Source organism: Erpetoichthys calabaricus, chromosome 1 (genome assembly GCF_900747795.2).
Source record: "Erpetoichthys calabaricus chromosome 1, fErpCal1.3, whole genome shotgun sequence".
NCBI lineage: Eukaryota > Metazoa > Chordata > Cladistia > Polypteriformes > Polypteridae > Erpetoichthys > Erpetoichthys calabaricus.
This window is the reverse complement of record NC_041394.2, coordinates 277218762-277230246: the sequence shown is the minus strand read 5'-3', so window position 1 is coordinate 277230246 and position 11485 is coordinate 277218762.

The window sequence follows — 11485 nt, the reverse complement described above, 5'->3', positions numbered from 1 at the left end:
GGTGCCAAGAGCACAAGGCAAGAGTGTAATTATCAGTTAAATTATAGAATTTTAGTTTATAACTAAAACCCACGACCGTTGCATTAACCTTTGTGAGCAAACTCACCTTCGAGGATTTGACTTCTGATAGTAGTGATTGCTGTGACTGCCATATGAAGTAGCAAAAAACAAGCCTTCATAATAAACGGCAGTAGTCTGCGTGATGAGGGCTTTTACTTTCGAAAAATTTTGTCTCATACAAACTACTTTAAAGCAGACTCACTCACTTTAGCCCTGTTGCACATGAAAGCTGTTTTTAAGTATGAGCTAATGTGCAAACCTAAGTAATTTTGCCTCAACACAACCTGTGTTTAAACCAACCGTTTTGAAATCAACTTCCATTATAACTCTAACTTCAAGGTAGGGTTGTAATTTCAGATACGGAAGGCAGACTTATTTGGTAATATAGTCAAAATAATAATTGCTGATCATTGAGTTGGAGAATGGCAACATGTTGCATGATTATTAGGTGTGCAAGTAAGGATTTTATTGTACTCTGTACATGTGGCAACACTTACTCTGAGTATATGAAATGAGTAGTGATTTTTATATTTCTTTCCTGTAAATGCAGATGCATGATTGCATAGTCCCCCTGGCATTTAACTCTGTATATTTAGATACTCATGCATACAGTCATTTTCAGGTGACTTTAGAAATGTTTTGTTTGCAGTTGCTACTATGAAATGAATAAAGTTTAAGCTCCAGGGTCCCTAATCCTGGAGGGGCCCCAGAAACTACGTAAGTCCATGTCGCTTAAAAACTGTGGGTTTCTATTGTAAGAGAAGGAGTTTTTAAAAATTGAATTATAATAATATAGTGTAATTCAGTAAAAAATGATTAAAGTATCATATGCACTTGACATATATGAAAAAACACTCAAATTAAGGATGTTTCATTCTAAATATATTTAATATAAAATAAGTATAAATAATTTAAATCATTATTATAGAAATTAACATTTTAATTAAAATTATTTATGCCTATCACAAGCTGTAAAACAAAAAAGGAATTTTTCAAAGCTATTTTTATAAAGAAAAAAAACCATGACTAAAGAGTGCTTAAAATCTTTGTGCATATTGTTTCTAGAAAATGACACTGCAAGGAAGCTCTCATAGGACAAAACTGTATATTAATATGGTGGTAGAATAAAAGAGTTTTCTTTGTAAAATGTGCTTCATGTAGAATGTATTCTCATAGGTGTCATAAGTAAAAGATTATAACGTCTGTGGTCTTTTCTATGTTTTATTTCATCATTCTAAGATGCATCATTCATGTACAGGTATATAACATTTCCCTAATTGAAATCCCACCATAATTTCAAAACTATAAGGCATTGGAAATTTTTTACTCACATCAGTGACTCTGACATGTGAGATAATCCAACACAGCAATTTCTATCAAAATCTGAGATGTAGGGGTTAAATTAAAAAAAAAAAAATTGTGGTGATATGTCATGGAGCAACAGTGATTACCCAGACCTCACTGCTGGTTGCAAAGGGCCCCCCCTAACAGTTCAAGCTTCAGGGCACCAGAAATGTAGGTCCACCACTGTGTGTTGTGGGTGTGAGTGTTAGTACCCTCTGATGGACTGGCATCCAGTCTAAGATAGGACTCTATCTTGCACGTATTGTTGCTGGTGTAGACTCTTGTGAAGAATGAAGTAGATTGGCATTATATATTTATTTTTTGTAAGTTCAACAAAAAGGGCCCATAATGAGAAGCAGGGAAGCATCTTTAAAAGATAAGTGTAACAATTTACAGTAAATGTACAAATAGTATCATGCAAAAAACATTTCATACAGTATAATGAGCAAATAATGCGTCCATATTTAAAAGACTGCCAAGTGAAATTAACTCTAGCTAAACATATAAGGCCATATCGGCATGCTTACACAATAAGTTAGGGAAGCTTTTGAAGAGTGAACATGTTGTCATTATTTTTATATTTAGTTCTGTTTTCTTTTTATTCACACATTTACTTCAGTACCAGAAGGTACGAGCCAGAACTAAAACCCAAAAGCTGACCACACCTATAAAGCAAACAGGTAATTACAATGTTTCTTTTGTTTTTGTTACAGGGAGATTGTAATACATGTATGAAATATAATAATTTTATATTATACTTTAGTATTCTGGATCATAATAATTTTACCTTTTTTTGCGGAAAGTCTAATGCATAAAAAATAATGGTACTATATTGTACCAGAGGGGAGCCAAAGTATACTTGTATACTGGGGTTCAAGTGTGGGGTGCTCCCTGCATGTCAAATTTGCATGTTCTTCCTGTGTTCGTGTGTGACTTTCCTTCAGGTGCTCTGGTTTTCTCCTATAGTCCAAAGATATACAGGTTAGGTGAATTGGCACCTAATGGATGTGTGTGTGTGTGTGTGTGTGCGTGTGCGTGTGCGTGTGCGTGTGTGTGTGTGTATGTGTGTGTGTGTGTGTGTGTTCACCCTATGATTGGTTGGTGCCCTGTTCATGGATTGTTCCTTTCTTGTGTGCAATGCTTGCTGGGTCTTCTTTAGATGTGCTACATTATGTAACTAAAGTGTATGTGCAGCAGAGAGGGATGTAGTGTCATATCTGATAATGTGACATAGTTAGCAATCATGGACAAGTTTGTGAATATTATAATGCCCCTCAATGTTACACCAAAAAATTGAAGAGCAGAAATAAAACTGGACACTAATTTATGTCCAGGATTAAAATGTAACAAATCTTTCCCCTGCCCTTTCTCCTTTCCCAAGGCAAATGCCCACTAACTGTCTAAGTGGGAAATAGATTTGAAACCAAAAGTATGAATGTGTAAACAGGGGATGCAGCAGAGAAAAGATTATTAGAGCCACAAGAAAGGAGCCACAGAAGAGCAATGTAGTGACAGCTGTGATGGAGGGTGGCTGAGGGAGGAGGTGGCCTGCAGTACACCTCATGTGAGGGAACGAGGCAGAGACTCTGTGTTTTATAATGTTTTAGGCTACCAGCCAAAAAGTTCAGATGAATAATTCCATAACAAAATATACAAAATAAGCTGTACAACCACCAAATGATGGCATTAAAACACATGTCACTATCAAATACTCATTATACTTAACACCAAATGCAAAAATCTAGAATTTTTGTTCCGTGGGCAACATGCTTAATCATGTACATAAGTAATTAATGTGACTCATCATAATGATATCTACTCCAAAGCTGCCAGATCTGCAAGTTCATGCACTCTACAAATTGTGTCACAAAAAAAGTCAATCAATGGGTTCCTTAAAAGGGCTTTAGCTTTCAGGCCCTAAGCACACTTCAACAAAGAGAGAAAGAGAAGTTGGGAGCATGCACTGATACAGCATGTTGTCACACCCACCACACGACAAACCACCTCAGCATCCCAAATTAGGACTCGAGTATAGCCGTGCAACAAGTGACACCTCAGCACCACACTGGAACAGTGTGAGGTTTTTTTTTTTTATGGTGGCTGGAGTGCCAATCCTGCCACCAACCTCCAAGATTTACCCTTTAAGATGGAGGACCTGCTTGCAGGGCTGGAAGTAGGTTAACGTCATACCCAGGACGGAGCAATTGCAGGTAAAAAGTGAAATCACTTCTGTCATTTACAAGATTTAAACCGGCAACCTTCTGATGGCTAGCACATATCCCTAGCCTCAGAGCCATCACTCCACTTCAGCAAAGGTATGCCTAAAACAGTGTAGGGTCAGAGTGCATGCCCAAGGAATTTAAAATCAGGCTAGTGATGCCAAACAGAAAAGAAATCTCAAATGCTCCAACAATAAATATTTTTCTAGAAAAGAAACTGCATTGATCATAGCATAAGAAAACTAATTATAACGACTAATATAAATTTGTTATAAACAATAAGCAATACATTAAATTACTGCAGCAAATGTACTACTTATGTAATGTTAACAAAATAATGTCAATTACTAGGATACTGGGATTTACTGGGATAAACATTTCTCTGTGTGTGAGACAGCGTGCAAGTAAGCATTTCATTGTAATTGTGTATATACAGTAGATATCAAAAATCTGTACACCCTTATTAAAGTTTCAGCTTTTTTTGATATAAAGTGTGAAACTCAGAAAAAAAATCATGTTATAATTTTTACTTCTAGTTTAATATTTTGTATCCAGCCATGTTAAAGTGAAAAATAATAAAACAAAAAAAAACTTTAGATAGATAGATAGATAGATAGATAGATAGATAGATAGATAGATAGATAGATATACACTATATAATAGATAGATAATGAAAGACACTATATTACAAGTATATTTAGATAGATAGATAGATAGATAGATAGATAGATAGATAGATAGATAGATAGATAGATATACACTATATAATAGATAGATAATGAAAGACACTATATTACAAGTATATTTAGATAGATAGATAGATAGATAGATAGATAGATAGATAGATAGATAGATAGATAGATAGATAGATAGATATACACTATATAATAGATAGATAATGAAAGACACTATATTACAAGTATAGATAGATAGATAGATAGATAGATAGATAGATAGATAGATAGATAGATAGATAGATAGATAGATAGATAGATAGATAAGACACAATATAAATGATTCATAGATAGATAGATAGATACTTTATTAATCCCAAGGGGGAATTCACAAAGAATTAAGATTGTGTAGATTTTTGATACTCACTCCATAATAATAAATATTAACTAAACAAATAAAAAATTTGGCCTGCTAAACCATGTGTTGATAAGGTAATAAAAAATAGCTCTCATAATTGTTACATGCGCTATGAACAGAAATGTACTGTATATTTTAGAAAGAAAGCATGCTTTAGTAGACAGGGTGGCACTTTGGCACAGTGGTAGCACTGCTGCCTCGCAACAAAGAGGCTGGAGTTTCACATCTCGTGTCCTTCCTGCTTGGAGTTTGCATGTTCTTCTTATGTTTGCATGGATTTCCTCCCACAGCCCAAAGGCTTGCAGGTTAGGTAGATTGGCAGCACTACATTGTCCCCAGTGTGTGTGTGGGTGTGTTTGGTCACCCTGTGCTAGACTGGCACCCTGTCTAGGGATTATTCCAGCTTTGTGCCATATGCTTGCTGGGACAGTCTCCAGCTTCCCTACGACCCTGCTCAGGATAAAGGGGGTTTGGTAGATGGATAGATTTAATAGACACTCTAGAAGCAAGTAGCTCCATTATAAAAAAAAGCTCCACTTTATAAATACAATATCGTAATTATTTTCATGCAACTTTTCTTTTGAGGGTCAGGTTAATCATCTGATCAAGCATCTTTATCCCATCATCTTCCTCAGCCCATTTTCAAAAATACCGAGACTCCCTGAACACACAGCATAATATCTCCAGTGTATACAGGGTCTGCCATTTGGTCTTTTCCCAGTAGGTGTTGGTTTGGGAACCTTCAAATGGTGAGGTCTGTACATTTTTTAACTAAATACTCAAGCCAGTTTATACCAGTGGTGTTCAGTAGCAAACACACGATGGCTAAATAAAAAAGCTTCGTGGAGTCGTCGTGTCGGTTCACAATCTTTAGGGTGAAGGTTGTGTGTCAGGGGCTTTGCTAGCTAAGGACATACAAAAATGAAACATACTAAATAAAGCTTGGCAGCAAAAATTTAAGAACTGTGCAAAATGATCAGTTATACTGTGCCATATCAAGCAAGTAGGCATCCTTGACAGCAAGCTTTCACACTTTTTGAACATTGCCTCACTGGATTTTGCAGTTGGAATATATTTTTACAAATAAAATATAAACAGAACTGTTGAGTCAGTGGTGGGGGACCGAATTGTCAGCTTTGATCTTCACACTTCAGTACCTGTGCTTCTAGCCTATACTTTCGTTCAAGATATAATGTAGTTGCGCTGAAGAAGTGTGACAGAAAACAAGAAATTCCAGTTTTACTGTAGGCCTGAAAGGCATAAACTATCAAGAGAAGCTGAAGGGGCTATTTTTCCAAGGTTACACATGAAAACCCAAATTTAGAAGTGGTCTACATATTGTCGTTGAGTTTGAAGGATATTATGTAGAGGTTGATATAATATAAGCTAGAGGTTTTCAAACAGCTTTACAAGTGCCCCTGATCATTTCATATGTTCAAGTTCAACTTTATCATCACATACACGGTATGTACAGTTAGACCAGCTGCCATTCACGGGGAGGACTTGGAAGTGGTGCACAGCTACAAGTAACTGGGAGCTCACGTGAGCAACAAGCTGGACTGGTTTGACAACACAATGGCACTGTACAGGAAGGATCAGAGTAGACTGCACTTGCTAAGGAGGCTCAGGTCTTTTGATGTGCACAGCAAGCTGCTTGAAATGTTCTATCAGTCCACAGTAGCCAGTGTGGTGTTCTACGCTGCAGTCTCCTGGGGAAGTCACCTGAGCTCAAAAGAAGCACAATCCCTGAACAAACTTGTTAGGAAAGCCTGCACCATCACAGGGCCAACCCTGAACACACTGGAAGCTGTTGTGGAAAAGAGGATAATGGCAAAACTGAAGCCATCATGAAAAATCCCCTCCACTCCCTCCAGGAGGTGCTCTCTTGGAGCACTTTCATTCCATCATGGTGTGCTACGAGGCAACTCTATGGGTCTTTACTGCCCACTGCTACTAGGCATCAATGCTTAATCCTGATGTACTTATTAAGCTTATATTTATTTACTTATTGATTGATTGATTGATTAATTGACAGAATTATCTGTCCTCTGAGTCTGTATCTTTGTTTTTTATGTTTCTGCTACTGTATACATCTGATTTTCCTCATGGGATTAATAACATTTATTTAATCTAATTTACATGTCTGCCGCAGACTAGTGGCAGTAGTATAATGCAAACAAAAAACAATTCAACAACACTGCATGTTAAACAAACAACATATATCTATTAGAAATAAACATGTCAGGATTGGGTTAGTGTTATGGGGGTAGGGTGGGGAGTGGGCAATGAGCACTGTGTTTTATTTTATTGTAATTCCCATCAGAATAGCTTATGTTGACCTTTTGTTTTGTATTTCAATAAAAAAAATCACAAACAAATAAAAGAAACATCTAATATCCTCATGTTAGTATCAGTACTAGCAGCTGCTGAGTAGCCTTATGGCCTGTGCACAAAACTGTCCCCAGTCTACTGGTATTATTTATTTATTTTTAAATAATTTTATTGAAATCATTCATAAAAATCGATCAATTTTTACAAAAAAAATAGGATTGAAAAACAAGTCAACCCCCACCCCTAAGAGAGACAGCATGGCCAATGGGGTAAAACTTAAGGCTTGTAAACATACCTAAATTGATGAGTTTAATAGGCCAGTAGAGATGAATGGAGAAGAAAAAGAAATGCAGAGATAATTGCTTCCTTGTTGCTTTAAGAGCTTATTCTAAAATTTTATTGATTATATCCTGCCAGGTTTTAAAAAATTCTGTACAGATCCTCTAACTGTATATTTGATTTTTTCCAATTTCAAATAGTATAAAACATCGGTTACCCACTGACTTAAAAGAGGAGAGTTAGGATTCTTTCAGTTTAGCAAAATAAGTCTGTGTGCCAAAAGTGTAGTGAATGCAATCACAGTTTGTTTGTCCTTCTTCACTTTAAACCCATCTGGATGAACACCAAACACAGCCGTTAATGGGTTAGGAGGGATTGTGACCCCAAGGCTGTCTGAAAGGCACTTAAAAATTTTGGTCCAAAATGATGTTAATTTGGTGCAGGTCCAAAACATGTGACCCAGTGAGTCTGGGACTTGATTGCAGCGTTCGCAGGTTGGATCTTGCCCTGGAAACATTTTGGACAGTTTTAGGCGAGACAGATGTGCTCGATATATAATCCATCCATTTTCCAACCCGCTGAATCCGAACACAGGGTCACGGGGGTCTGCTGGAGCCAATCCCAGCCAACACAGGGCACAAGGCAGGAAACAATCCCGGGCAGGGTGCCAACCCACCACAGGACACACACAAACACACCCACACACCAAGCACACACTAGGGCCAATTTAGAATCGCCAATCCACCTAACCTGCATGTCTTTGGACTGTGGGAGGAAACTGGAGTGCCCAGAGGAAACCCACGCAGACACGGGGAAAACATGCAAACTCCACGCAGGGAGGACCCGGGAAGCGAACCCAGGTCCCCAGGTCTCCCAACTGCGAGGCAGCAGCGCTACCCACTGCGCCACCGTGCCGCCCATCGATATATAATTTTGAGTTGAATAATTGTATGCTTTGCGCATATGGAGCCGAGTGAAGTCTCTGCATTGCTACTTTCCACTCCCTTTCTGATATATTGATTAAGAGATCTTTTTCCCATTGTCCTCTTGGATCTTTGAAAGGGAGAGACTGTAAAATAATTGTATATATTGCAGAGATGGTATCTAAATCCTTGAAATTGAGCAATATTTTTTCCAGCATGGACAAGGGTGCAAGATGAGGAAAATCGGGCAGGTTCTGTTTACCAAAGTTCTTAATTTGAATATAGTGAAAGAAATGCGTAGCTGGAAAGTTAAATTTGGAATGTAATTGTTCGTAGGATGCAAAGATGTTGTCTATATAAAGATCTCTAAGCAATTTTATCCCAAATTTTTTCCAGATATTAAAAACTGCATATGTTTGTGAGGATTGAAAGAGGTGGTTCTCTTGCAGAGGTGCCACAGATAAAAGCTTCTCCATCTTAAAATGCTTTCTACATTGGTTCCATATTCTGAGTGAGTGAAGCACAATTGTGTTATTAGTATATTGCTGATAACTTACATTTATTGGGGCACAAAGCAGGGAATATAAAGAAGTACTGCAGGATTTTATTTCTATTGCACACCAAGCCTGTGTATGTTCATCTATTTGTGTGCAGGTTTTTATAGCTTGTATGCTTGCTGCCCAGTAATAAAACTGAAAGTTAGGTAGAGCCATGCCACCTTCTGCCTTAGGTCTTTGTAGGATCACTCTTTGGATACATGGATGTTTTGAGTTCCAAATAAATTAGGTTATTGTTGAATCTAATTGCTTAAAAAATTATTTATTGAAGTATATTGGAATGTTTTGAAATAAAAAAGAAGCTTAGGAAGGATATTCATCTTAACAACGTTAATTCTTCCAGCTAGAGTGTGATGGAGGGTAAACCATCTATGTAAGTCTTGTTTAATTTTTTCTATACAGACGGAGAAATTTTGTTGATAAAGAGCTTTATGTTTACTTGTGATATTTACCCCTAGGTATTTAAACTGATCTGCTATGGTAAAAGGTTGGGTGCCCAATCTAATATTATATGCTTGTGAATTCACTGGAAAGAGTATACTTTTATTCAAATTAATTCTGAGACCAGAGATCTTTTGAAATTCTGTAAGTGCTGTTAAGTTTGCAGGCACAGAATTTTGTGGGGCTGATATATACAGTACTATATCATCTGCATATAGAGACATTTTCTGTTCCAGTCCTTCTCTGATAATCCCATTTATCTGATCAGCATTTCGACAGTGAACTGCCAGTGGTTCAATGGCAATTGCAAATAGCAGTGGTGACAAGGGGCATCCAGTCTACTGGTATTAGTGTTAATGGTCCTGTATTGTTTTCCAGAAAGGAGCAGGGAGAAAAGTGATTGTGCAGAATGGCCAAGGTGTTTAATAATCCTGTTTGCCTTTCTAGGGCCATATGTTGTATATGCCTTAAACAGAAGGCAGCTGTGTGCCAATAATATTGTTTCAGACTTTACCACCTTCTTTAGTAGTATATGGTCCTGAGCTGTGCAGGTGATATACCAGGATATTCTACAGCTAGTGAGGATGGAATCCATTGTCACCTGTAGATGTTTTTATGATATTCCTATAATGGCACAATTGTATTGGCTAATCCTTGATGCTTAAAAGATTAGCTCAGTCAGTTATGCTGCTGGAGGAAAGGTTGGGCATAGGACTATGTACTGAACTGTTTGGCCACCACTGCACTAAGTGGCCCACCCATCCATTTTTTCAACTGCTTATCCATTTACAAATTCACCTGAGATTTTTGTGACAATGTCGTACTCACAGCAGGAACTGCACTCTGGACAGAGTGCATGTACGTCACAGGGCACATTTGTACATACTTGCACAATATCAATTTAGAGTCACTAATCAACTTACCCATTTGAACAAACACAGTGCCAACTCAACACCGGCAGTGACCAGACTGGGACATAAATCTCTTCCACCTGCAGGATGTACCCACTGAAGGGAATGGGATGCTGACACTAGCCAATGACTTCTTACTGCTTTTAATTCAATTCCTCTGTTTGTCCTTCTGAATTCGTGCTGTGGAATTTAAAGCAAGCCAGAAACATGAAATACAGTTAAGATGTGTGCCTTTCTTCGGCAATTTAGTGCACAGATGCATTTGCTTTCCACCACTTTTGGCCTTGAGTCTTTCAACACTCTTAAATAAAAATGTGCCAAAGTGACTCCCAAAAGAACTATTTACATGAAGGATCCAGAAACAACTGTTATTTATTTAGAACTATGAACTATGATTTGTGAAATGCCATTTTGGTTGATGATTATGCTGCATACAATAACACTGAGTAAGTTGAGTTATTTTTGATTTATTAGTATCCGGTCCCAGTCATAGTATGATGCAAGTAATTTATACATTTTCTCAGTGCCCTGTAGATTTTCTCTGCGACAGCCATAATTATCAAAGGGCATTAACCAATCCTAGACGGGATGCCTGCACTTCAGCCCCTATTAATTGGGTCTGGTGGACTCATTCAGACAAATCTGAATTAAATCAAATCAAATTAAATGCTAATACCCGTGCATATAGACGGGAGTGCAGGAGAGCTGAGTGGAGGTGGAAAAAGGACAGGTTGCAGGTTTCTTTTGAAATATTGAGAGAAAGTTGGTTGTGTTATCAGAAAGTTTTGAAAGCTGCAAGATCCAAACTTTTTTCTGAAGTTATTGGGTCTAACTCCCACAACCCCCGTGTACTTTTTAACACATTGCGTTCTGTACTTAATGTTCATGAACCTGTCTTTCTGGAAGCTTCTAGGGAAACTTGCGATAAATTTCTTTACTTTTTCTTGAAGAAGGTTGTAAGCACTAGGGCCCTCATTTCACCACCTTCTCATGATCCATCCATTTTAATACCCTGTTTGGCTGTGTTTGACCACTTCGAGCCTGTCACTTTGTTCTTTTTAAAGCAGCTGGTTTTCAGTATGAAACCATCTGGCTCCCCCCTTGATGTTGTTCCTCCTCGACTTCTTAAGGAGGTCTTTTCTACCTTGGGTCCTTCTATTCTTACTATTATTAATAGTAGTTTAACCTCTAGTGTGGTGCCTAAACATTTTAAACATGCTGTCGTGCAACCACTGCTGAAAAAAACAGGTCTGGACCACTCTGTTATGTCTAACTTTAGGCCTATTTCCAAGCTACTTTTTTGTCCAAACTCTTGGAAAAAGTCATCT